This window comes from Sander lucioperca, chromosome 24 (genome assembly GCF_008315115.2).
Source record: "Sander lucioperca isolate FBNREF2018 chromosome 24, SLUC_FBN_1.2, whole genome shotgun sequence".
In the NCBI taxonomy this organism is placed as follows: domain Eukaryota; kingdom Metazoa; phylum Chordata; class Actinopteri; order Perciformes; family Percidae; genus Sander; species Sander lucioperca.
Window position 1 is genome coordinate 14,655,815 of NC_050196.1, and position 26,512 is coordinate 14,682,326.

Sequence of the window (26,512 nt, forward strand, 5' to 3'; positions counted from 1 at the left end):
TCAGCTAAATGAAACTGTTTCTAAGGGGAGTTGATGGGTTGATTTGACAGTCAAGTCAGCCACTGTGCATGTGAAATAAAGAAATATACTCTCTTTATATGTTTATGTAGTAATTTAGCCATCTAATGATGTTGTAGTAAATTAGTTCTGCTTTTAAACTCACTAATGTATTCCACAGTTTTCCTGCAGCAGAATAGCTGGGACATGAGTCACTCTCCCGTCAAGAGTTTCTAACTCATCAATCACAATTTAATTAGTTTGGGTTTCAGTAGATGTCTCCATCCTGCCAAGAACAGAAAATTTGTGAGAAACATTTGGTGTGAAGTTAGAAAAAATCGAATATTGGCCCAAAATACAGGCGTCTGGCAGCTGAATACATTTTCTAAAGGGACTCGGGTTACAAGCAATGATTGGCTGTGACTGCGAGAGGACACAGTGAATGAATAAATTCCTTCTGCTGCTTTTCAGTATGGGACTTTAAGGAAAGATCCAGCGGCCGCTGTGAAACCTCTGCAACTTAATCACGGCTTGGACTTTAACCGTGACTCATTTTAGAAGTTCATGCAGGACTTGCATATCAAGCTACAGTATATGAATAATGGCCCTGCATATTATTTTCTCAAATTAGATTACATCAAGTATTAATTGAACTCATTTGGATTAAATTGAATTTGCTCAGCCATTTCCAGAGCGGATAGGAAGTGCTGTGCAGATGTTTTGGTTTGATATTTCTCTCCCTTCTGGGTGTAGATTTGATTGACAGATACTAGACTGCTGGGCTGGCCAATGTGATGTAGGGTCAAGTGCAGAGACCATCTCAAGTACAGTTTGCAACCATAATAAACCAGAAAATTGTGTGGTTTGACTACTTATTGACACAACTTTAGATACTTTAAATCCAAGACTTTTGCAGCACTGTGATCAAAACAGTCTCTGATTAGTTCATTCGGCCATGAGTTTATTGAAAAAAACAGTCAAAACTTAAAATACTACAACTAATGTAGTCTGTCTTCAAAACAGAAATGGTGCTTAAGGAGGTGAAGCACATTAAACACTTAATGGATGATACATTAAATAGCGAGTAAGTGGCATCCTCAAATGTAGTGCAAAATTAGTCACATTTGATTAATTTATGCCACTCATATTACATTTAATAACTGGGCCAAGTGGGTAACTGTCACAGGTTCACAGTGTGCGTTTTTGGTACAAATTTGGTGCAAATTTGTGAACATGCAGGGCTAAATTACAATATCAACATTACAGTAGACAAGGGGCATTAAACAGATCTCACATTATTACCTAATGTTGAGGCCCTGCATTGTGGAAGTTTTCATATTTTCAGTATTGAACTTTATATTCTCATTTGGTGCATGCCCCTATATAATTCTGTTGTGTTTCATGCATAGAAACTTGAGTATGACTGAATGGGTAGTCTGGATGATAGATCCTGCTAAAGGATACCTTGTGAAGACTCCTAAACCTTTAGGTAATGGGACGGTCCCTTTAACAACACCACCACCTTGGCACGACCCATAGTTATGATTAACAATTCCTCCCTCCCTGCAGATAATTACAGCTATTTGTATATTTCTTTATGTATGTAGTAGTTGATAATTTGTGATGTAGAAGTAATTGTCAGAAGGCCAATTTGAGGATCCTTTATGATAAATGATGGTATCTATCGGAGCCAGCGGTGTGAGACCGGGTTATGACTAAGGTCACTCCAGATGGAGTTTGCGGGACTGTAGGTGCTTGCAAGTCAGTGTCATCAACATAGATCACGGAGCCCCCCCGAATGACCGAGCCGCTCCGCCGCTTCTTAACTGCTGCTACAAAGACAGAAAGGAAGATGGAAGGAGAGGGTTGTGTTTTTGTGCGTTAGGTAAATGAGACAAAGAGGAGGAAGAAGTAGCTTTAAAGGCAACCCTGACGGACTGTTTGGTGTTTAACAGCACAAGTAGTGGACTGGCTTGGACACCCTTCAGCGCCTCCTTGATTTATCATAAGTGGAACACGTTAACGCTGCATTTAGTGTAGCCAGAAAGAGTACCCATCTTCCCCTCCACTCCTACACCACCTCATGGTCGTTATGTCATTTGTTTATGATCCACGGCTCTCTCATAATGGCCCGTTTGGCGTAATGCTATCCATCAGTCTTCGCAATGGCCTACTTTCACATAGACACCTTTCCCCCTCCTCTGTGATGCATTAACAGAAAAATGTGTTAAACCAACGATTGACTTTGAAATAGTGATATGAGGACGTAGGTGTGTTTTCAGAAAGGCAGAGTCATTGCCGCTGAAGAGGACCATAATGCATTCTACGACCATTTGGCAAGTGCATCCGGCTTTATGTTTTTGCAAGATCTTAACGTGAGTGAGAGGGGAAGTTGAATGCATTCGGAAAAAAACTTTAGGTAATCGACACAGAGAGCTAAAAGTGGCTGTGAATCTATTTCAGATTCAGCACGCGTACCAGCAGTATAGCAGGCTAGTTGAGGCTTGTAAATGCCTGTCACTGCAGTACAAAAATCATACTTGTGTGTGTATTATCGGCCAAATGAAAAATTAACTTCTAATCTCTTATCTACTGCACTTTCCTCTTGGCATTTTGCATTTCAGCTGTTTGTTTTTGCCAGACTCTTCATAAAGTACATGCTCTTATCCTTCATTTTCACAAAAGTAGCTTGGTCACCTTGTTAAAATTCCTAATTTTATCTCAGGGCCATGGCTTGAAAATGTCAAGGTATCACATAAATCACGCTGCTATCTCACAGAGCGGCTTAAATGCTGAGCATTGTCATTGGGCAGAAATAACTCCACATGAGCACAATATCTACTGACATTTTGGTGTCTGTAGCTAAGAGATCAGTGTCTGTTTTTCTAATAATGACCCGCAGAATTATTTCAGTCTTTTGACAAAGTTATTGTATGTGGCAGAGGGCGTAATATAAGGGATTGACTGTTTGATTTGGTGCGACATGGCATGACCTCTTTTACAGGTCTACAGCCACTCTGGTTAGTGGAAATGTCATAACGCTTATGTGCCGATCACACAAGATCAGGTCGCAGCACGTGGTGGGACCGAATGAGGCCCAACATAACAAAGCCAACCTTTACATGCTGATGCAGATGAGTGGCAGCAGATACAGATGTGTGGGAGGCAGGGAGGAGGGACTTGGAATGCTCCAATGACAGGTCGGAAGCCCTTAAAGCATGTGATTCATTAAAATAAGTAATACATGTTGAAGAAAAGGAAGTAATTGCAGCTGCAGGCACTAAATAAAACGTTTTTTCTCGATCACTTACGGACATTGTCCGAAGGTGCACTTTCTCACATGTAGCACACAACAGGAGATTGTCGGTGTCAGACGCGTTCTGACTTACTAGAAATACTCTGTTTGGGTTAGGGGTGGCGATGAGTGGCGCCTGGTTAGAGCATGCAAGAGGCAGGACATGGCGCTGGATGGATTACACCATAGTCACGTAGCCGGTTTGTAATTTGGTCGTAAACAATCGAGTCCTTCGCCATTCCTTGAATTTTTTTGACAATTCCGGGGTTGGCTCCGTACTGACAGAAGTTCCCAAATCTCATAGTCTCTCCAGACATTTAGACATTTTCGTTGTGTCCTTGTGTAAATAACTCTTTTTTTTTTCTTCACCCCCGGATGTTTTTCTTCCTGTTTTGTGCCAGCCGCATGACAGAAACGTCATCAACACGCCCACTCGCTCAGAATCAGAATCAGCTTTAGTGGCCAGGTTTGGGTAAACAAACAAGGAAATTGACTCCAGTTAATCTTTGCTCTCAAAGTACAACACTCACTTAACATATAAAGAATAAAAACAGAAAGGACAGTAAGAAATATAAAAAAATACTGTTAAGTATACAGTATAAACAATACAGTAGAATCACTGTGAATTATCCAGCCAATGAGCTGCTCTATTCACACATGGGCTCAGTCGGACATTACACAGACTTTGTACTTGAAGCTAGCAGGGTACAGTCTGTTCAATGTCCGATCCAACTGATACAGACATTTCAGTTCTCACGTACAGCTCCTGCGGGTAATGTCTGGATAAGTTCAGGTTTGCAGTGCATGTGTGAAAGGGGCTTAGGAGTGATGTCTCTTTTGGCTTTCATATTCAAATGTATGCCCAACTTTAAAGCTATAGCTTAAACTATACTCAGTAGTTTTATATTAACAATGGGTCACATAATGTGTGTGGAAGGGACTATTTGTGATTGGGTGGATCAATCACACACACAAATACTTAGGCTTTCTTCTTGGTTTTTGTTGTAGTTGTCACGTGTCTAATGATCACTTCTAAATGTCAGCATCTACTCCTTTTGATTGCTGAACAGTAGACTTTGTGATCCACATGCAGGTGTGGAGTCTCAGTTTCTAGGCGGACATTGGTGTGTGTCTTTTCTGTCATTTTTCTCCTCTCCCTTTTCTTTTCTCTTCAAGCATTTTCAATCCGGCAGGGCTGCCACAATGTTTTGGAGTGACACCTCCAATAGTATGTTTTCATCTGGTGATCTGAGAGCTTTTTTGGTTCAGTTTTGGCCAAGATGTAGTGGAACCTGCAAGGTTTTCATGGGCATCCTTATGAACTGCTTGAGCCAGCACAGATGGTTGTTCACAGTGGTGGACACCGTGGTGGGAAAGTGTAAAGATGGATTCAGATGTTAGAATAGAGTTACATATGTATACCCAATGCTTCAAATTTGGGGAATATTTTCATCGAGTGTTGCTGTCAGAAAGACTTCCTCAGGGTCGATTCATGTGCCGAAGAAAAGAAACCAGTCTTAATGTGGCTTCCAGATCACCAGTCCTCAAAGCCTGCCTAAAACACCCTGCCAACACAGCACTTTTGGTGGTGCGCCCTCTGTTTTACTTCTTTGACTTAGCCATAAAACAGCAGGGCAGTGATTTGGTTGATGCCAAGGTGTATATCTACACTCAGTGGGCTTGCACATCACTGCAACTCTGAAATCCTTCAACTTAGCCCAGTCCATGCGGGCTGTAAAGAGATGTGACAGGAATCCTGGCGATGGCGAAGCTGTTTACTCTAAACACGAGAGCTCACCAGGCTTTGACACACACACACACACACACACACACACACACACACCCCAACCCCTTTTTTAAGTTTTATTATAGGAGCAATGTGACATTTACTTTCCACATTATTCAGTTTGAAGAAAGAATCTGTATATGTATGTGTGTGTGTGTGTGTGTGTGTGTGTGTGTGTGTGTGTGTGTGTGCGCGTGCAGGTAGGTAGATATACTGTACATGTATGTGTATGTATACATATATAAATAAGTGAAGCATCAAATTGTTTTGTATTTAACTAAAGTATAAAAAAAGAAAAAAATATTTTTTTCTTCTTCTTTTTGACCATGAGAATTTCTTATTTGAATCATTTACAATAATTTTGGAAGATTGTGCTGAAATGTACATGTTCTTATTTATCTGTTTTTTTTTATTTTATTTTTTAACATGTTCAAAATAAACTAAATAAATTAAACTACATCTTAATTTAAGCCAAAGAAAATAAGAATAAGTAACTTGAACACCAGACTTGCACATGAGTATGTTTATGATCACCTCACCCAAATTACAAGAATACATATTTCACACTCACCCCTGGTGCTGTTACGCCATGCAAATACAGTACTTTATCCTCGAAATATATACTATTAATTTGCAACAGCAAATATGTTAAGATAAACTGAATTACATTGTTTTATCAATATAATAAATACATAGTTGTATCCAGTGATTGCTGATGACTTGGCATATTGGCCAGTTTTCCATGGTCACAAACTTTGCAATGAACACCACAGCTCTGTAGAGTAGCCTTTCATGTGCAGAAGGTAGTGTAGTGGTGTTAGCCATTCAATTCCACCTGGCGAATTACATTTGGGACCACTCACTTTGACTACTTTCTACCAAAGAAATAGTCCCACCAATGAATAAATACAGCATGTTCTTCTGTAATTGTTGTGAACTGACCCTCATTCTTTAGGTGACAGTCTGTCTTTGAAGCTACATGAGTAAACGGTGAAGAAGTTTGACGTGCACATCATATCAGACAGTTGAACTGTAATTTTTTTTGACTGCTGACGTCCAGGCGTCTGCTGTGACGGGCAGGTGCTGCAGTGAGATTTAGGCCGGCCGTCGAATGGCCCAGGCAGCTTTAGCATGTGTTCATTAGTGAATGCTGGGGAAGCTTATCATTCGGAATGGCCTCATTAGTGATAGGGATTAATATGAGGCAGGTTCATTAGAGAGACAGGCGGAGGAGTGTGTTGCCAGAATTGCAACACGGCTGCCGGTCTGGACTGGCCCTCGCCTCTCGTGTTGTTTCAGCTATTAACAACAAAGCCTCGGAAGAGTTTTGATCATTTTATCGCAGCAGATGACACAGTGTGTGTTACGGTTGAAGATGAACAATAAACACTTGTTGGCGTTTGACAGCATTGAAGGGAGAAATAAGTTTCCTCTTTTATATTCATTCTGCTGTGTTTAACCAATTATTTTGGCTATAATGTCGCTATTAAGGTGAAACCTTGCATAGAAACATGTCTTGTGGGGTTTTAATTGTAATAGCTGCCCTGACAGTGGTGGGTAATCATAATAAATCACAAACACACAGGGAATAGACTTTGAAGTGTGGGATATGGTTAAATAACTTATTTGTGGCATTTAAAAAATAAACGAAATGTCTTCAGATTACTTGCCAATTGTTGTCTTTCAAGTTTAATATTAATTATCTAGCATTACAGGGATCGTCCTGCTGTGAGGTTAAAGTGTGAGGCAGAATGACATGCTACACAAAATGTGGTGATTCCTGGCAGTTTCTTGCTAAAAGTAACATTTCACAGAGAAAAATGTTTGAGCATATAGTTTATTTTTAAGTTCCAGATCAAAACTTTATTGCACAGAGCGGAAATTCATCCACAGCAATGCACAGCTATGCTGACTGTTAGATTGAGCTATCCATACAGCAAACTCTTTCTTCTTTGCATTTGAATGAGTCAGAGCAGCTGGTGGGTCACTGCATACTTGTCCTGCATGCTGAGAAAAGGGACTTGTGCACTACACGTCTGTGCAGCACATTAAATATTAATTGCGCTATTGTGTGTTCTTTTATTTTATTAAATATTTCACCAACCAACATTCACTGCCTGGATTGAGTTAAACAGTTCAGTGGAGCGTGTTGTGTCTTCATGAAGGGGTTTAAAATGCCCATGGGTTAGCCTCCACAGATACTTTGTACCTACCGTCTTCACACCAAACCCAGAAGAATCTGCCTTTGTGCCTATGCGCCGATCCAGTATGTTGACTCATGTTGTGATTTTCTCTGTATGGCATTTCTATTCTACTTTTATAGTGCATACTATATAGTGCAGTATTATCTTCACCAAACCCCTCATAGAGAAATATCTTTTGTAACATGGTGATTTTTTTATTTAACATAATAAATCATTTTCCTTCTTTCTACCATTTTGAGTCTTTTAGTGTAACAATAAGGTATTGCAATCCACAATAACCATCACTCAAACTCCAGTACAAAAATTGAAGTAAGATAGCATATACAGGGTATAAATGAAGCACTAACTGGGTACCTACTGTATACTAGGATAAATACTGTATGTAAGTACACACAAAGCACAATAAGTTAGGGAATAAGTTGGTTTAAGTTACTGGGTAACTATTTAACTGCAGTAATATTGTTGCTGGGCAACAACACATTTTTTGTGAGTGTACCTTTATAGCTGTACACATGTAATACTGATATGTAAGCTACCATATAATAATATCATTAAGGAGCATATATTTTTACTCAGAAGCTAACTTTATTGTGGTTTATTTGACAACATTCTGTATAAAGCTGTTAATTCTTTCAGGCGTGTGCACAATGAAAATCAATATATCAACTGATATTTATAATATATTTTCCACTAGGTTAAAGTGCCACATGTGTTTTGTCTTTTCATCACACAGGTATTAAAAAAGGACGTGTAGGCTAAGCCTGTTGAACCTTGTCTGTACCTTGTAATTATTTAATATAAACTTCCCACGTCTCCTTTCTCCTGAGCACAAATTTGTTGTACCTTTTTTGTATCTATGAGACACCCATTAAGTAATTCATTGGTACCACGTGTGTGTACCATCAGATATATCATAAAATATATCTACATCTATTTTACTGAGTTAACTAAGTGCTGTTTACAGATGAATTGTTTTTCCACTTGTACACTTGATGATGCTATAATAAATAAACACATTTAGTAGCTTTAGGACTTTAGAAACCTCAGCAAAAGGCTGATTCTTAACATTCTCATTCTTTTTTGTTCTAAATCGAAAAATCCTCAAACTCATATTTGTTTGCTTTGTTGCACTCTCAAAAAGTGTAGAAACCCTTGCAGCCGCCCACCACTGGCAAGGCATTAGTATGCAACAGATACTGCGTGGCATCAATGTTTTTCTCTCGCATAGACTGCAACAGAGCATCGAAAACAAACTCAAACACAGATGTACTTGACGGCAGTAGAGAGAGTTGAAAAAGGTTGGAGTGATACCGGGCTCTGCTTCTCTGATAGCTGTCTCTTTCCACGGCTTACAGTAAATTCAGCTGCCAGAGGTGATCCACCTGTTGTGGAGAAAACAAAGCAGCTAAAAGAGTAGATTTACATTTTAGCCTTTTATAAATAATCATTAAATTCTGCAGGCGCGCAACACATCGATCTGGAGCTGGAAGGATTTTCAAAGAATGTGTTCAACATTTGCGAGCAGTGTGTCCTCTTTTTGCTTCACCACTTATTCCTCCATCATCATGCTTTTCCCCTGATGCATTTCTTATGGTCACTAAAAGTAAAGCACAAGTCATTTTGGACAGCAAATGATGTTCGGAATATGTCACGGCCTTCTGGATAATCCGACGTGATCCAAACTTAATATGCTCTTAGCATCTTTGAGAGACGAAGGAGCAGTATTTGATGCATAATTCTCTGCCGTCACGAAGATGGATTGCCACAATGACCACTAAAAATCATTGTTTGCTGCGATTAGTGCTGACCTTTCCTTCTTGGAGATAGCAAAATACTAGCCAAAGAAGGCGATTCACATGGGTAAAGAGCTCTTTATTCTGGTGATGAAGTTATTTTGGTCAAGGCCTGTATTTTGATTGAATTTCAACAGCAAACAATTCAAAGATCAAATGAGATTGGCTTCATGAATAAGGCCCCTACATCTGTGGCTTACCTACACCGTGTGCATCCGTCTTGATCATCTGACTTAGTGCTTGAACACAGTTATGATTCATATTGTTATTGTTTTAACATTTTGGGTACACCCCAACACCCAAATGGAAAAATATGCCAAACATGAATTAAATATAACAAAAATAACGAGCAGGCAGTAGTTGCATAGGCTGTTTTTTTTTTTTCTTCCCCTAAATAATGTGGGGATATTGCAGATAAACCTGTCTCTAGATTAAATTCACACCCCAATTTAAATGGATGTGCTTTATTTATATGGAAATAAACCGCATGATCGTGAATGTTATAAGTTGCCATATGAGCGAGTGATGAAAGCGCAGCAGTGCCTTGCTTTTCCAGCGTGTTGTTGCTCCGCAGACATAATAGCACCAACAAAAACTTTGACCTGAATAACAACAACGTGCAGCCCTGCCATTGTAACGTGAGCGTAATGGATTTTCCTCCCCATAACTGTTTTAATGGACTTATTTGCATAAGGAAATGAGTAAATACAGTGTATGTGCTATCTAAAAATACCAGTAAATGAGGAATTTCATTGGCTGCATAAAATTGAATTGTGAAGAAGACGAGTGAAGCTGACACCTGTGTCGGTTTTATTTTCCTTCTAGCCAACATGGGGCTCAGCATGGCTGACTCACTGGGATGACAGATAACTTTTTTTTAAATATTTGTTTTTCCATCATAATGTGTAACCTGCTGAGACACTGAACTGGCACCCCCCTAGTTGCTCATGAAGCGGCGTCCTAATGAAGTCTGTTACGAGACCCAGGCCAGTGTTTAACAAGATTTGCAAGAGTTTGGCGAGCCGAGACTCAAGACAGTGGTATTATTTCTTTTAAATTACACCTTCTACTTTCTTACCCAAACAAATTTATTATGGGAAAAATAAAACATATATTAATGCTGTGGCATTTGGGGTGATAAATGACTCTACATCTTGCATCCATGTGGTCCATATTAAGGTTTCATTTCATTACATGTTCTGCAGACTCTGGTATAATATATTATCTCAAGGTCAGGCTTTGTAATTGACTACTTGCTAAACCCCATCCCTGAGCAGTGATTGTCCAATCCTAGCTTAGCAACAGAGCGATTGTCCAATCATAACTTAGCAACCATAACTACAGCAGGCTTTTTGCCCTTTAGATTTCTCCACATGCCGAAACTAATTTAGGTAACGCTATACACACAGAGGTTGGTGCATTTTTTTTAAATCGCATTTGCAAAACATAAAACGTGCAAAAATTGATTGAAATGTATCTGCTCGAACATAAACTGAAATTATTAGCATGTCTAATTAGCTTACAATTGTAACTTTCATTAGCTAACTTATTATATTACAAGTTCTGTTACAAGAATAACTGTTCTCGACTGAAACATCTACTGCGTGGGTGAGTTTATCTTCTAAATGATTCACCAACTGGTGAGGATGCTGACTTTTTTTTCCCTGGAATATGTAGCTTTAGCCTCAAACTTTCAGCATTATATCATAAATATCATAGTGACGCAAACATCAAAGCGGTCTTTTTCATTCACGAAACCGACTCTTTGTTGAGGCCTTCGCAGACAGAATTTCAGTCACCACTGATGAAAAATGAACAAAGTCAACTGCTTAAGCTCGGTTGAAGGAAAGCTCTGTTTACTTATCTGTGTTTACACGTTTGTTGTGGCAAACACAACATGAATTATAGAAACAAACACTTTGCATGTTTAACTTTGGAGAGGGGAAAATGGATTTCCAGCTGTGCACAAGTGAAGTCAGAAAGATCGCTGCCAAACAAAGCCATTAAAAAAGCACAATCTGGGCAAACACAAACAATCTCTGCAGCAGCAGAAATGCTTGTCTTTTACCCGCGCTGTGTAATCTAATTCAAGAACGTGGAAGATAAAGAACAGATCTATTCCTTTGACATGACTAAAGAGGGCAGTGGCACAGATACACAGTTAATTACTAACAGGCAGCTATAAGTTGGAGGGATAAGGAAAGGACCGAAGCACAGTGAGTCTAGAACTTTTACAAACACACGTTCAACCACAGAACATAGTATAAAACATCTGTCCTTCGCAGAAATGTAGTATATTAGAAGTATATCAGTGAATGTAGTTAAGTTGATTCACGGGAGGTTAGGTACCATTGGCACCTCTCCCTTCATGCCACTTTTTTCAGCGGGCAGCAACCTGTTGAACAACATACTTTTGCAAGAATACATACATGCAGAATAGACATACTTCAGATTGGTCAAATTGTAAAGGACGACACCATAATTCCATTTTCCGAAATGGTAACTAAATTCAATCTGAATGAATCTGCCTCCCTTTCTTACTAGCTGTTACCATGAAATTCCCATCAAAAGGTATTTATATAGGTTGCCATGAACATCTGGATGATAGCCTTAAACTTGCAAATGAGAGGGGAATGGTATCAGGCATTTACAAACTCATCCTTTCCTCCTCGAATAGCAAATGTACTCAGACACAGGAAAGATGGGAACAAGACTTGGGTATATCACTCATCCCACCTGAATGTCCAAATGTGTAAGACTTAGAGTAATACAACTGAAAATACTGCATAGAGCATACATCACCCCCTCAAGATAAAAAAAAATGGATCCAACCTTATCCGGATTATGTTGGCATGGTTGCGGGGTGGTGGGTACCTTTGTGCACTCTTTATGGTCTTATCCAGCTGTTGCTGCCCTTCGGGATGGAGTCAAAGACACACTTTCCAAAGTCTTAAACATAAATGTACCCCTAGATCCAGCCACATGTTTATTGGGTATTGAGCCCTAAGGCATTGATTGTAAATCAGCGCAAAACATTATCACACTAGCATGCCTTGCAACAAAATGCTTAATCCTTATGAACTGGAAAGTCAGGAAGGCTAATTGTTTCAACATGTATAATTGGCTTGAGGAGTTCCTGAACCTTTAAAAGTATGAAAAAGCAGCTTCCTTATTGGTATATCCAGATGGGGATGGGAATGGATTGTGGGCCAAAATAAGGTAATTCCTTGACTCACAACCCACCTTCTTCCCTTCATGTATGTGTTCCCGTGGTCACATGTTTGTGTCAGACAGAAACACGGGTATGAAATAATCTAAACACTGTAATCCCCCACCCCTTCCCACCCTCGTAATTCATATGTTTGTCCTGTCACAAATTTGTAGTTATGTCTTTGTACTGTTTGCCTTTTCTGTTTGTTTGTCATGGAAAATCTTCAATAAAAAAAAAGAAATATTAAGTGCCCTCATGGATGTTTTTGAAACTCACTCTTTGTATAACATGCAAGTTCATGTTTAATATGTAAGGCATTTTATTGCTCTTGCATTTATCCCTCTTTTCCATGTATACCATGTGACGATCTTGCATTGTGTGAAGGGAGAAACAAGGTGATTCAAAAGCATTATTATAAGCAAGTATTATAATATGATAGATGTTTATAGGGCAACTACCTGAGTATGTCTAATTTATGTATGTGATATTTTATAGTTATGTTTAATCACTCATTTGGACACGGTTAGAGAATGATAATGGTCTTGGCTAATAAAAAAAAAAAAGTCAACGATGACTTGCAGCATGAGACATGATGCGTTTACTTATTTAAGCAAAACCACAATCTTTCCATAACTTTAACCTTAACGTGACAGCTCACACTAATTACAACCTATAGTAATTCATTAATTCACTGCATTAATTCTATCTCTTGGTCCATGATAGCAAACATTAGTAATATTTGGTCAGTAGGTTGATATGCATGCCTATTACTATCTGTGCTTAAACCCATCCTGATTCATACATTAAAGATCATTTGTGCAACGATATTGTAATGTGTGACCCAACATACTTACTATGCAGTCCAATCCAAGAGAATATAATTATTTTAAATGAACTTGGTTCATGTACGTATACCATGTTATCACAGACACACATTTTATTTTTGAACATATTCTATGATGAATATAACTTTAATCCTTCTCTGCAATCCTTCAGAAATGATGGTATTACACTTAAATGTTGGTGGTGTCACAGAAAACCCCTTGCATTTTAAGAATAGCTACTTTTGTAAAATAAATACAACACATCGTGGTTCAAGGAACAGGAGCAGTAGTGTTTACCTCTGTTTGTAATTGCACAGAACTGCTTTAGATCAAAAATGTTTAAAACATGGGCCTTTTAAATAAGGACAACTCATAGATGTGTACACACATGGCAACACTGAACTTTCCAAATCCGTATATTTGATTTTTTTTGATGATATAAATTATAACATGTTGTGTATCTCACAGGCTGTATGATGGTAGAATTTTACACATACAAAAACTATATACTGAAAGATTAAATATGCAACACATGTAGCTCATCAGATCTCTGGAGAATCAAACAGTTTTAACTTCTCTGTTTGCCAATTAAAATACATTAGCTCACAATGAAAAAGCAATTTTCAAGTATACGTATGCACCTTATTTATTTTAAAGTAGGTTGCAAGTGCAGTTCATTTACACCAGTTTTTCCTCAAGGACATCGATAATGTGCACCCAGTCTCGACTCTGGCATCTCTACGCTTTCTTGTACACTTTGCCATTTTGAAAAGATCACTATAATGGGCAATGAGTAGAGGGATTCTGTGTTTCGTTAAGTGGTGCAAAGAGGAACCTGGTATTGTTTCAAATTTTACTTTTATGCAGACGATAAAAGTATTTGTGTAATTTATATAAAGTTTTTGTCTTGGGCCAACTGTTTTTGAGGAAGCCTGCATCCCCAGTTGAAAATGAGCTGTTTGTGGCTTGAAGCCATAGAGACTACAGTATATTCACACAGTGCAAAGCTACTTGGAAAGATTGTATTTGATTGCTGTATCGATTATTGAGCCCCTCCTAATTTCATCAAGTCCTTCAAATTCTCGACTGTCAAGCTTGTTCAAGCTTTAAATCTTTTTTTGTGTTGACCTCCCAGCCACTTCCTGTTGGCTTACTTCCCCCTCCCCCCTGTCCCGACCGTAAACTAAATGACATATCGTTCCTTTCTTATCCAAGTCACTTGTCTTTCACTGTTTTAACGCGGCTGTCCAGCGTTCCTTCAACTAAATCTCACATGCCTCTCTCTAACAGAGGTCACCCTCTGCAGCACCACATAAAACACTGAGAGGCAGGATGATACAAATGATAGGTCGGATAGAAATGAATGATGACATATATTATTACACTTTCATACAAGCAAGGAGAGCCGCTCCTTGGCTGTATTATTTGCTAGTGTTAGAGACGGGGTGACGATCATGGCTAAAGTTGTATTGATGGCAGCCAATATTATTCAACCTTAGTGTTTATGACTGACTTTCCTGCAGGGTCACAATTGGTAAAGAATAAAACAAACAGATGATGTTGCGACAATTTAAAAAAATGCACTCAATTTCTCCAAATAAAATGCACATTCTGTACCACTATTGGTTTAAATGTAAAAACTGTCAACTTCTCAATACCTCTCATTCATTGTCTTTGGCCTGAACTAGGCTTTAGGGGCAACAACTTGCTCCCACAGATTTTAAGTTTATAAACCCTTTGTTTATGTCTGCCTCTTTATTTCAGTATCATGTTTTTTTGTGGAAAATAATAGTTGAACAAACAATTAGTTGAAATCCAATCCCATTAAAACACAATACTTTGATGTCTCATTTAATGGAGGCTTTGAAGGATTACAAAGGAATGCATTTAGATGGTGCATGATATGACCAGTGTTTCATTTAAATGTAAATTGTAGACTAGCCTCAGATACTTGTAAATCCAAACCCAGCCAGAATGATAATACGTCTGCATGTAAATAGACAGATGAACTTGAAAAGCAGACAGGAAACTTTACCCACAAGTAGCCATGTGGTACAGTATGTGACGTCTAAACTATATTTAGTGTTTCTTCAGCCTCACTGGATTCTCACTACTTGCTGCTAGTTAATAATAATGTTTCACTAAAGGGCACATCTATGATATTAATGACACTGAAGGCAAGACCCGCCTTTGTGCACATATTTCTCTCCTTCCTCCTCATAAAAAAAGCAGTTTAATCTTATTCGTAGGTGATGTGCCTTATGGCCACTTCAGATCCGAGGTTTGCAATAAGACTGTGTGTGATTTTACAGACTGCATTAAGCTGTAAAATCACCACTGATGAAAAGATCGGCTGATGAAGCTTGCTTTAAAAGCCAATACAAAGAAATCACAAACAAAAAAATCCTCTTCCACATTGCAGAACAAGAATGTGTGATATGTTATGTCTGATAAACAAATCTTTTATTGCTGTAATTAATTTCAAGCAACATTAACAGCTAGATGACAAAAGTGGCAGATGTCTCAGATCTGACAGTGGACTTGTTAAGCTGTTTGTTTTATCTGTTGCCAAGAAGCAGAAGGTTACCATAAGATTGTAAATTGTGGTCACAACAGTTGGTGGATGGGACACATTTATATGTTGATATTGGTCTGTGAAGATGTTTTAGTCCATTTACTACAAATTACTTTGACCATTTCCCAAAGCATCTTACAATTTTTAAAATTGATTTCCAACCTCATACTTTACATTGGCACAACAACAGTAACGGCCATTTTCCACTGGGCGCGTCTGTGCTGCGTTCGGTTTTGTTCAGTCCTCCTCCACGTGCCATACCACACCAGGAGCGTCTCAGAAGCGGAGCATCTTGCCTGGCCGACCCGCAGATTTGATTGTCTCTACAAGTACTTTACAGAACAATCACATGTTTATTAAACTAATATCTGCCTTCCACTCCAAGCACTCCTGTAATTAAACTCCATGGCTTCTCTTTTCTGGCGTTGTCCTGATAAAAAGGATCTGTAATGTCGTATTATGTTTTTCCACCTCCGAGATGAATCTCTTGTCGTCCGTGGTGTTGTAAAGGAGACATAAACGATTTTGGGGGTGTTTAGGTGAACTGACTGGATGCTCTCGCTTTTTCACTTCCCACCCGACTGTCCGAAAGGCCCGTGGCTCGTGTGTAAATAGACCTGGCACGTGTCTTTAGCAGAGCGATGCAGAGAGCCGCTTCATGCAAGCTTCTAGGATGCGCCGTGGCGCGGCTGATAGACTATCAAGCATTGACTCGAATGGCCGTGATTGCTCGCGGGGCCCACGGCGCCTCTGTAAAGAAGCACAGACGCCCCTGGTGGAAAATACCGTTAACGATGGTGAAATGTACCTCCAAATAAATTTTTTATCATGAAAAGAATGCTGCTCAAAAAGGCAAGGTTATGTGATATTTATATATTTATATTTATACCACACTTTGGGTTTGACAAGCAAACAAGAACAAATAAGCATTAGTCTCAGTTAGTGTTGCCAAACACATTAACATTGTTCCTCATGTTTGGGAGTCACTAGATTTGTCATTTGTCTATTTTATTGGCTCAAGGTCCCACCATCATTGCTTAAATCCATTTTGACCTATAAATGGTTTTAACTTAAGTAACATTTTCACTGTAAGGTACTCATTCATGCCACTGAACTACATTCCCGCTGGTTCTTGTCATATCTTAAGATATATTGATGTAGGAGGATGATCTTGCACTGAGAATTTGTGAAGGCACTCTTCATTACTCACACAACGCTGCAGTGATGTGCACCCAGTTTGTTTGGGTCTCTGTTACTCCCCCACATGAACACTTGTAAACCGAAAAATACACAATTAGCAGGTATATTTATCATAGAGCATATAATTGCAAAATTGGAGCATAGAGTGGGTGTTGTACCAATTCATAACACAAACTAACAGAAACTCCATGGGTAGAAGCAGCTATTTAAGGGTTCAAACTGCTGCTTAAATCACACATTTCCTCTTTTTTGTAGCGTTGGCAGGTCACACAGGTAATGCCATCAATGCAGGCATGACTTCTTTTATCACCCCATTACACGACAATCACACAATGAATGGTCATCAGGAACTATAGTTCTATAGGTGTATAGGGTACATTAAGTACTCTAATTCCTAAAACGAGGTTTATAGGATACCCTTATAACAAGACCTCTTTGTATGGATTGCAAAGAGCAAAATCATCTACAGCCATTTACTAGTTAATCTTTTATCCTGAGGAATTTTCCATATCGGACAACTCTGCACTTCAAGATTTACATCTGATGGCCAACATTAGTGCCAATGCAAAAAGTAAGGGTGTGCAGGTCAGGAAAGAAAATAAATTACAACTTATAACATACTACTAATAAAAAGTACATCACATGACTTCCCTTCAACAGAAACAACATATTTGTATGTTACTTATCACAATACAGCTCTGTTAAAGGTGCCTAAAAAGAATGCCAACACCATCGTGTCACATCTTACCTGAGTCTTTGAACACATTGTGAGTAAGAATGGATTCATCAGCAATCTCTAAAAACTAAAGGAAGGACACTTGGAGGGGTTTGTCTGTTGTTTGATTTACTCACACTATTGTCACAATAATCTCCTCTCCTTTTGGGGATAAGGCCATCAATCACTGTCTGTCTTTCACACTTTCTGTCTGCCTCTTTCTCTCTTTTTTCACCTGTTCTTAGTCGATGCAAAGACTCCTCTCTACCAGCATCTACCAAAACAGCACCTGTCAAATTTAAGAGCTAATGAGACCCATTTTATGGATTTATACCAACCAAAGTCATACCAACATGAATAAAAGTCAACGTAAAACAGATGAGCCACATTGATTTTTTTTTTTTTCCTTCAAGATTGTCAAGGTGAGATAAGCTGTAGCAAAAAATGTCAATTTAAAGAAATTGTAATCTACCTACAAATTAAGTGCCTGATTTTCATTTGGCCTTTGCAGCAATAAGTAATTATTGGCTGTGTGTACTGTAGTTGTGTTACAGGGACAAATGTCACTGATATTGCTCACAGAGATAAATGTTGCCAGGATGCCTGCTAAAGAAAACTAATTAACTCCAGTACGTATGGCATTGTATCGCTGTGGCGTTCTATATATCAGATGGTGACTGGAACTAATTAATGCTTGTGTCCTGGCAGGGTGGCACCACCATTTCATTTTCTTCATGAATATATCAGAAACAAAACAGGCTGTGTGGTCAGATTAGATGATCTGACAAACATAAAAAAGGTGAAACCAAACAGGTTTAAAACATGAGTGGATTTTCATGAATGTTATTGGGCAGATACATGGGCCTTGGTACAATGAAGAATTCATTACATTACATATCTTTTGGTCTTTATTTGTGGATACGGCAGTGCTATGTATGTATTGCCTGTTCTGTAGCTATACAATATGTACATATGAATTCTGATATCAGCAGTTGGTTGAGCATTCTGCATTCTATAAACCGAATCACTGTGACGTGCCAACACAAAAATCCCTTCCAGGTGGACAAATGGCTGTTGATTTTAATTGCGGAGATATGTGAAATTGGCAACCTGTTTATTTCTGTTAGTTTCAGCCGTAATTGTACATTTAAAGCTATATAGTTGAATACGGAGGTCCACCCTATCTGGCGTTTCTGTTGTGCTTATTTTTTGTAGGCGACTGTATTGCTTTTCTAGCATTACGAACAGGGACATCTCACTGCCGGTCAGACCGAATGCTAGTTGACCAACAAAACGGATGATGATCCCCTCAGCCTCAGCAGTACTTTGTGTTTAGTGCTAATTAACAAATGTTAGCATGCTATAACAAGCCTAACTTAGGGTTTGTTCTTACTTCACTGCAGTCAGCTGCAGGCTTGTACACAGACAGCGCACACATACATGCTTGTCATCTTTTTTCTGGTTTGTATCCACTCTATTCAATTTATGTGCTCATCTATTTCATACTATTTTCTTGCAGTAGGTACTAAAACACACGACCTGATTTGACTCGTGTTCACTTAGTGTGAAAGTCTAACAAGTGCAAGAATTATGGAGTTAAGCAGAACGAATGTAAAAGGAAAAAAAAAAAGTGAGGTGAGGTCATTACAGTTTAATGAATCGGGCACCCTGTGCTTGTAATCATGGGAAGGTGGTGGTGCTTATGACTTTTTCCAGAGGGCTTTTTCTCAGTTTGGCATCCCCAAGGTGAATATCATCTTAACCCCTCAGTGTTCGTGCAGACACAGATTGGTTCATTAGAATGCCAATGGACCAGGAGGCTTTTTGGAAAGTTACACAAACACATGCATGGATCTCTCTCTCAATCTTACACACACACACACACACACACACACAGACAGACAGACAGACAGACAGACAGACACAAAATGAACATTATGGTGGATGCAGTTGGCAGCCTGTCCTCTCTCAACAGCTCTAAAAGGTTTAAAGGCAGATCATTGATCCTTGTCTTGAATAAAAGATGTACATCCATAGGAGGGGTGGCAGTAATAGCACTGGTTATGTCTGGTGATATTCTATATTTTTCTTTCTGTCAACAAATCCCATGAAAAAACCAAGACCAACAATTAATTGATCTTAGCCTATTGTTTGGGTAGCCAGAGTCTGATATAGCCTATTCCTATGTGCCACAGACCTTCATTATGCCAAAAATCTATTTAAAACGGACCAATGAGCCACACTGTTGCACTGTAGTTTATTTTGAGTCAATATCACCATCCTGCTGCTGTAAATAATCACTGGCGCACCAAATTCCTGGCTAGAAATAGTCCCCAACAATTGCACTATATAATCCTGTTTGAGTAACATTTCCTAAAAACTACAGTGTCCAGCTGCTTGATTTAGCATTTCTTAAAAAATGAGAGGTATATATTCATGACCTGTTTTTAAGTATTTGCATCCTAAGGAGGAACAAATAGGCTTGAGATGAGAGCAGAGACAGGCTGGGGAGGTTTGAAAGTACTGACAGATGGACCAGGGCATTGTTATTATTTTTTATTATTTATGTTTGCACATTAATAACATGCTGCTATTGTAAAATATACATAGAGACACACTGTACCTTACAACTCTCATATAAAAACCCCGTGCAGGAGAGGTAAAAAGCTACAAGCTTATACAAAGACCAACATAAACAGGATTACATTATAAATAATGCTGGTTTTGGTCTTTTCATTGAATTTGTTGACAAAGAACAGTCCAGAATAACGCCTGCCTTCTGCTTTAAAGGTCCAATATGTAATACTGACAGCTAGCATTTAAGAGGTTACTGCAGTCCAAATTCAAAATACTGAAAAGAGTCATCTCTCCCAGCCCCTTCTCCCCAGCGTCGAAGTTCTTGGGAGATGCCAGGTTGAGAATGCTAAATCCAACGTCACACAATGTCAATGTCAGCTTGATGCTAGTCTCGCATTGCCAGACATTACTCAACAGCGCAGCGGAGTTGCTAGATGCTGCTATGCTGACGGTTATAAAAGCCCATGCTCTCGCTCATCTTACTGTCCAACACATTATAACCGTGAAGCTGGTGATGGTACTATTAGCCACAATAACATAACATTACGTTACATACATTGCAAAGCAACCTGTAGAGAACACTGTGTCCCAATCCAACAATTCAGACTATGGGGTGTTTTGCCAAAGTTAAATTGCATGTTGCCATTATGAGGAAGTCAAACTTGCGGTTTCTGGCATATGTCATGGATCCTACGTTAGTAGTTAGCATGTATTAGCATGGCGGCGTCAGGATCACCAATCAGGATCACTTCACCGGCTGTGTCTAAATTTTTTTTTGCGAGTAACTAACTTGAGTACTCTATATAATTTAATGCGAGCATGTGAATGTTAAAATTTATGAAAATGACTATCCCTATGTTAGCCGTGATATAAATGAATGAAGTTCAACGCTTACCTGTTTAGGAGGACATTAGTCAACTCGCTGTCCTTTTAGGCTCTAAGCTGTCTCCATCTTTTAAATGCATCTCCAATATTTACCCGTGTTTTACAGATGCAGTTGCACCTAGTCTCTGGTTATGCAACAGTTTATTTTATTTTTTATCTCCGTTGATCCCGTTCATTTCTTTGCTGCTTCCATGGTTGTAATGTTACTACAGCTGTAGCGCACTGGGTTTACGTTTTTACAGGTATATCTGGCAACCTGGCCCAGCTGTCAAAATAGGCAGTTAATACCAACGCACAGGACCAAACACAAACGGATATTCCATCACGGAACGGAAATTTCAAAAGGAGAAAATACTGGCTTAAGCATTGTTGTCAGAAAACATAGTATTTCAACTTAGCATGTTTCCTTAATATCTGATGACACATTGGTCATTTTTTTATTAAATACAGTAAATATATTACATATTGCACCTTTAATTAACATAAATAGTTATTTGCCTAACCACCTAATTTAATCAACACGAGGCACCTTTATTTGCTTTTAAACTAGAGCCATAACTCACACTTCATTCAACTTAAAATGAACATTAGTAATCACAAGTTGTGGTCCCCCTTAAAAGTTAGAGAATTATTATAGTATTAAACATATTAATAATAGAGCTGTTTTCTGCACTGATTCCTTGCTGTGATCATGGCTGTGATACTGTATAGCAGCACTAAATTCAGAAAACCAACCACATTATCCAAGTCCATAGCATTTGATCCCAAAGAGTTCTGCTGTCAACTAGACTAAATCCGAGCCGGTCATCAAAATGGCAAAAACAAGCTACTGGCATCCTCGGCTCATTGTTGAGGAGATGTCACAGCTTGCACACCCGCATATTCTCGACATCGAGCAAACTTTTGAATTGCAGGGTGAGAAGCTGGTAATGAGAGGGGAGCTCCAAGTTCCCCGCCGCTTCTTACCTTAGCTGTCTGTCAGGAGGCTCGTTATCTCAGCTTTTTACTGCCGGGCGGCCTTGTTATCCTTAAGCCCTGTCTATTGTCTTATTACTTCTAAGGAGAAAGAACCAGTGTCATATTAAAAGGCTGGACAGTATCCATAGAAGCCAGCACCAAATTTCATCACTGTACCTCGCCTGTAGGGATTAGCCGGTATCCTTGCGGAGCTAAAATCGCGTGTTGCATTACAGTGGTGGGGAACATCAATGGGATTTTGATAACGTTGTCGGAATCAAACAATGCCCAGACGTTGGATCTTCCAATCCAGTGATCATCAGTCCGGTGTAGCGAGAGATTTCCCCTCTGACACCGGATTAAATGCACTGCAGTTGTCGGACAAGATTAAGGAGCTACTTTGGCTGAATTACTTGCTGTTTAGGGAACTTGTTTGACCTTTTTGGTAATTACTGCTTTGCTATATCTTTAAGTAACAAACTGTTTCATGGCAGGAATAGTAAAGTAAGACTAATAGACTGACTTTTTCCCATTAAGAAGAGCTGAGAGCTCTGTCCCTTCCTCAAAATACACTGTCTTGTGGCTACATCTTCCTCTTACAGTATATGATGGATTTTTCTCCGTTTGATTGGATAATAATGGCTCTAGAAAGAAGCCATTTATTCTTCACTCTAAAGGGATGGCACCCAAACTTGACATTAACTGTAGATTTGTTATGATTTATGTGATGATTAGTTATGTGCGGTCTAATAGTTTGCTCCCCTGGAAATGTCTCAGTGGGATGTCGCACTACAATATATGTAGTATCAAATGAAAACGGTGTGAAAACTTGTAGAGGCAAAATATATGCATAATGTACATTATGTGTTACTGTATATCCTAGCAAGACATTTCTCACAGCTTCAGATACTGAACCATCCAGTTAGTAAAAAAACAGCTTCTTCAAAGTATATTCCAGAATCTTTAGTGCTTTTTAGAGCCCCTTATGTGCTACAGACTGCTACAGACTGTAAGTGGGTAAAATGTTTTGTCTAGCGATGGTCTGTTCATTAAAACAATCTGTCAACCAGGGTCAGGGTTAGCTGCAATAGCTGACTTCAATCTTGTGTTTCAAATATTAGTGGAGGGGCAGCGCTTTGGTTTATTTTGGATGACACCTGGGCCTTGAAATACTAAAACCCCTTAAAACTAGAAGTGTTGTCTCATACTTACCGGTACTGTGAATGAGTCATCTTAAATTGTCTCCTTGATAATATAGAGGAAATGTTTTCCCTAAGAAGGAGAACACAAACCAGGCAGTTTAAATTAGAATCACTTTATGATTATTTGAATAGCACTCGGACAGACTACATATTTGGTAAATGCCTACCCTCAGTTTTTATAATAAAATGGATTAAGTTCTAAGTATTTTGAATTGATGTGGGTGCTCGTTTTAATAGGCACATTCATTGAGGACAAATGCCTAAGGTTGTCAAAGCCTTATTGATGTGAAAAGGGGCTTTATTAAACAAAAGGCACTATGGACTTCAGCTGCTGTAATTCTTAAGTGCTAACTGTCCTTTTGGGTTATCACAAACAAGCCAGTTGGAGGAGCTCAGTGGACTGCTTTAATGCATACAACACATCAGAGGTGCTCAGGTGTGTCAGCTGGCCACATCTGAAATGGAATAAACTAATCTCAAAACCAAATTGTTGCCTGTCTACTAATACAAAATGCACAGGAGCTCCTTGGAAAAATAAACCCTCTTTTTTTTCAAGAGACAACGCACAGGAATCTCTTTATCCATGTAATCAAGGATAACTTTGTTGAATTTAAGTGAACACCAATGATCCACATATAACTCAACAGCTTCCAGTCCAATTAGGAAACACATTAATTAGTCATAGCCATACCATTTACCCCATCACCCTGCTAGTCCATGTCTGGGAGAACGTCTTGTCACAAACAATTAAGCCAACATAGATGGAAGTTAATTAAATTAAGGGCAATGACTTGTCGTTTGTTGCAAAGTCATTACAATCACAGAGCCTGGAGGGTGGAGGTTATTGATGGCTGCCTTTTTTAGGGTGAGTTAACCACAGTGACTCACATTAAATGATGGCTTGCATCTTGGAGAGACGGACTTGATTTAGCTTTGAGAGGATGAGGCCGGGCGACAGATTTTTATGCTACCGCTCACTCCAGTTCAAACTGTGAGCCATCTGTCTGTCCTGACCTCACGCCCTTGTGGCATATATGTTCTTTGCATATTTTTGTGTCAAGATTTCATCAACATGTCATTATCAGTTTATTCATAATATAGTAATAAGTGTTGAAAATATTAACAAAACCACCAGATATCTTTTGGGTTTGTTGCAATGATGTTTAACGAGTAAATCACCTCTGTATCAAAGAGCAGAAAACTACGAGTGAACTGTTGAAACCTAAAAGCAAGCTGCACCTTTATGATGCAATTGCATCAGGTATCAATGGCAAAATCAAATGAAAAATCCCCCAAATCCTTCTTTGATATTGATTTCAGGTGCACTGTATGAAAAAGGAACCTGCACCTTCATTTATGTCTGTCTGTTGCAACTGGGTAGCAAAATGTGTTATTTTCAAAGAATATAACCACAATTTAATTGTTTCTTTAAATTGTGTCATAATGTATGTCATTAATTTCATAGATGTTATGATCCTAATGGTTATATTTACTCAAAGTATACCTACAATTACATTTTTAATTTAAATCCAAGTCCAAGACTTATTTCCATTGTGGTCTGTGATGCAAAGCAAATACACAGGAATCCAGGTTACTAGGCAACAACAGACTACCAACAAAGCAACATGATTAATACCTATCATCAATAAAATGAAATCCAGCTTTACTTGTCTATTTTTCTTATTTATTCCATATTGAAAACAAAGGGCCATATTGTGGCATTACTACATTTTCCTAAACTCTAGCTATGCAAATACAGAAGTGGGGGTATTTTCATAAAATCCGTAATACACGCATATTTAACCCACATATCAGCCGCATATATTCCTAATTGGAGGCGAGAAGGATTAATGAATGAATTACATGCTTTAGTGATCCCCGCTGGGAAATTCTGTTTTTGCTTGGCCCCCCTCCACAGGAAGGTCAGAGCACAGGGTTAGCTACTGAAAAACACCCTGGGAGCTAATAGAGCTTCTTTCTAAAGGACAGGAAAGCAGACTGGATTCCTGCCAGCATGTTGGTCTTAACCCTGGGTTCATGTGTTGAAGGATGGTCTCTCTAAACATGAAACCATCTCAGAGCACTGAACAGATCAGGATATTGCCTAGAGGAACTTCTAATTGAAGAGAAACTGAAAAACATTTACAAAACTAAGACAGCTTTAGTATTAATAGTGCAGCACAAATACTGTTGCTCCTTTGCAAAGGGTACTGACTTGATGAAAATGGAAATTAACCTTCCTACAGTAAAGCGTTATTTAGGAAAGTTCAAATGAGACTTCCACCTCATTAAGGCAGGACTCCAGGAAGTCTCTACTGCCTCCTCAGGGTTTTGGTTACCAGGGTTGTCCACAGGTTGTTCAGCAGCATCATGTTTCTATGTTTCTGTCTGTGTCACCAGGCAAGGGAGCCCCATCTGCTGCCACACGGGGGGATAAGAAGAAGGATTGATGGCACACAGCTTCTCCAAACAGCATCCCACTTGGGTCTGACTCAGAAAAGATGGCCCTGACACTATCAGCCTGCTGGTGAGAATGCATAATCAGCATCATGTAACACATATCCAAGTCGCTGCTTTTGCTCCAAGACTGACTTCTAATATCCGCCTCCTGATTTTGTAATACAGTACAACCACTCTGTAGGCATGTCATCCATTTCAAAATCACCTAAACACCTGCCTTTGCAACATTTTTCATTCTATGAGTTTTAAGCCATGTTTTGGACTCTGGCAGGTATGAGCGTATCCTGTGTGGCTTTGCTAGTTTAAATGTAAGTTTTAAGTGTGTTCCCATGCTGTACCGTTCCTAGCAAACAAACCCACCACGGGCCACAAAAACGTGGTTTGCTTTAAAAAAAAAAGCTTTGCCTCTCTTCTCACAGTTCCAGTTCTCGAAAAGACGGGGAATTACAGCCCTGCAGGCCAACAGGAGAAACTTAGGTTTTCAAAATAAAACACAAGTGTACTTACAGTGCAGATGCTATCTCCAAAACTCTTCTTCTCACATGCTGCTTTTTGTGAGAGAAACAGTGCCACAGTGCATCTTTTCTCTAACTAGTCAACAGATGTGCTGCTATCTCTGCAGAGAGCAGTGGTTCGTCAGTTTACTCTTGTTCACGCTATAGTATCTCGGCACCTACAGTATTCCAGGAATTACGTTCATATTGGACGATTTAGCAGGTTACGATTTATGTCCAATGCTAATGTTTAGTGCCTATAAAGGAAGTCATGCCCTGGAGGACAAAGTGGTGAATTGACATGTACAGCAGCGTGTTTGCCTTTCATGTGGGAAAG

The 26,512-nt window shown here is 39.0% G+C and overlaps 1 protein-coding gene across 4 annotated transcripts in view; it reads left to right on the plus strand.

The window, feature by feature from the left end:
• Positions 1-26,512, plus strand: part of LOC116044484 (neural cell adhesion molecule 2) — a 397,500-nt gene that overhangs the window by 59,106 nt on the left and 311,882 nt on the right. For all 4 annotated transcript variants that reach the window (XM_035998698.1, XM_031291726.2, XM_035998700.1 and 1 more), the window contains one exon: positions 25,622-25,748. The gene's annotated coding sequence lies outside the window, so the exon portion shown is untranslated. The remainder of the gene's footprint in view (positions 1-25,621; positions 25,749-26,512) is intronic.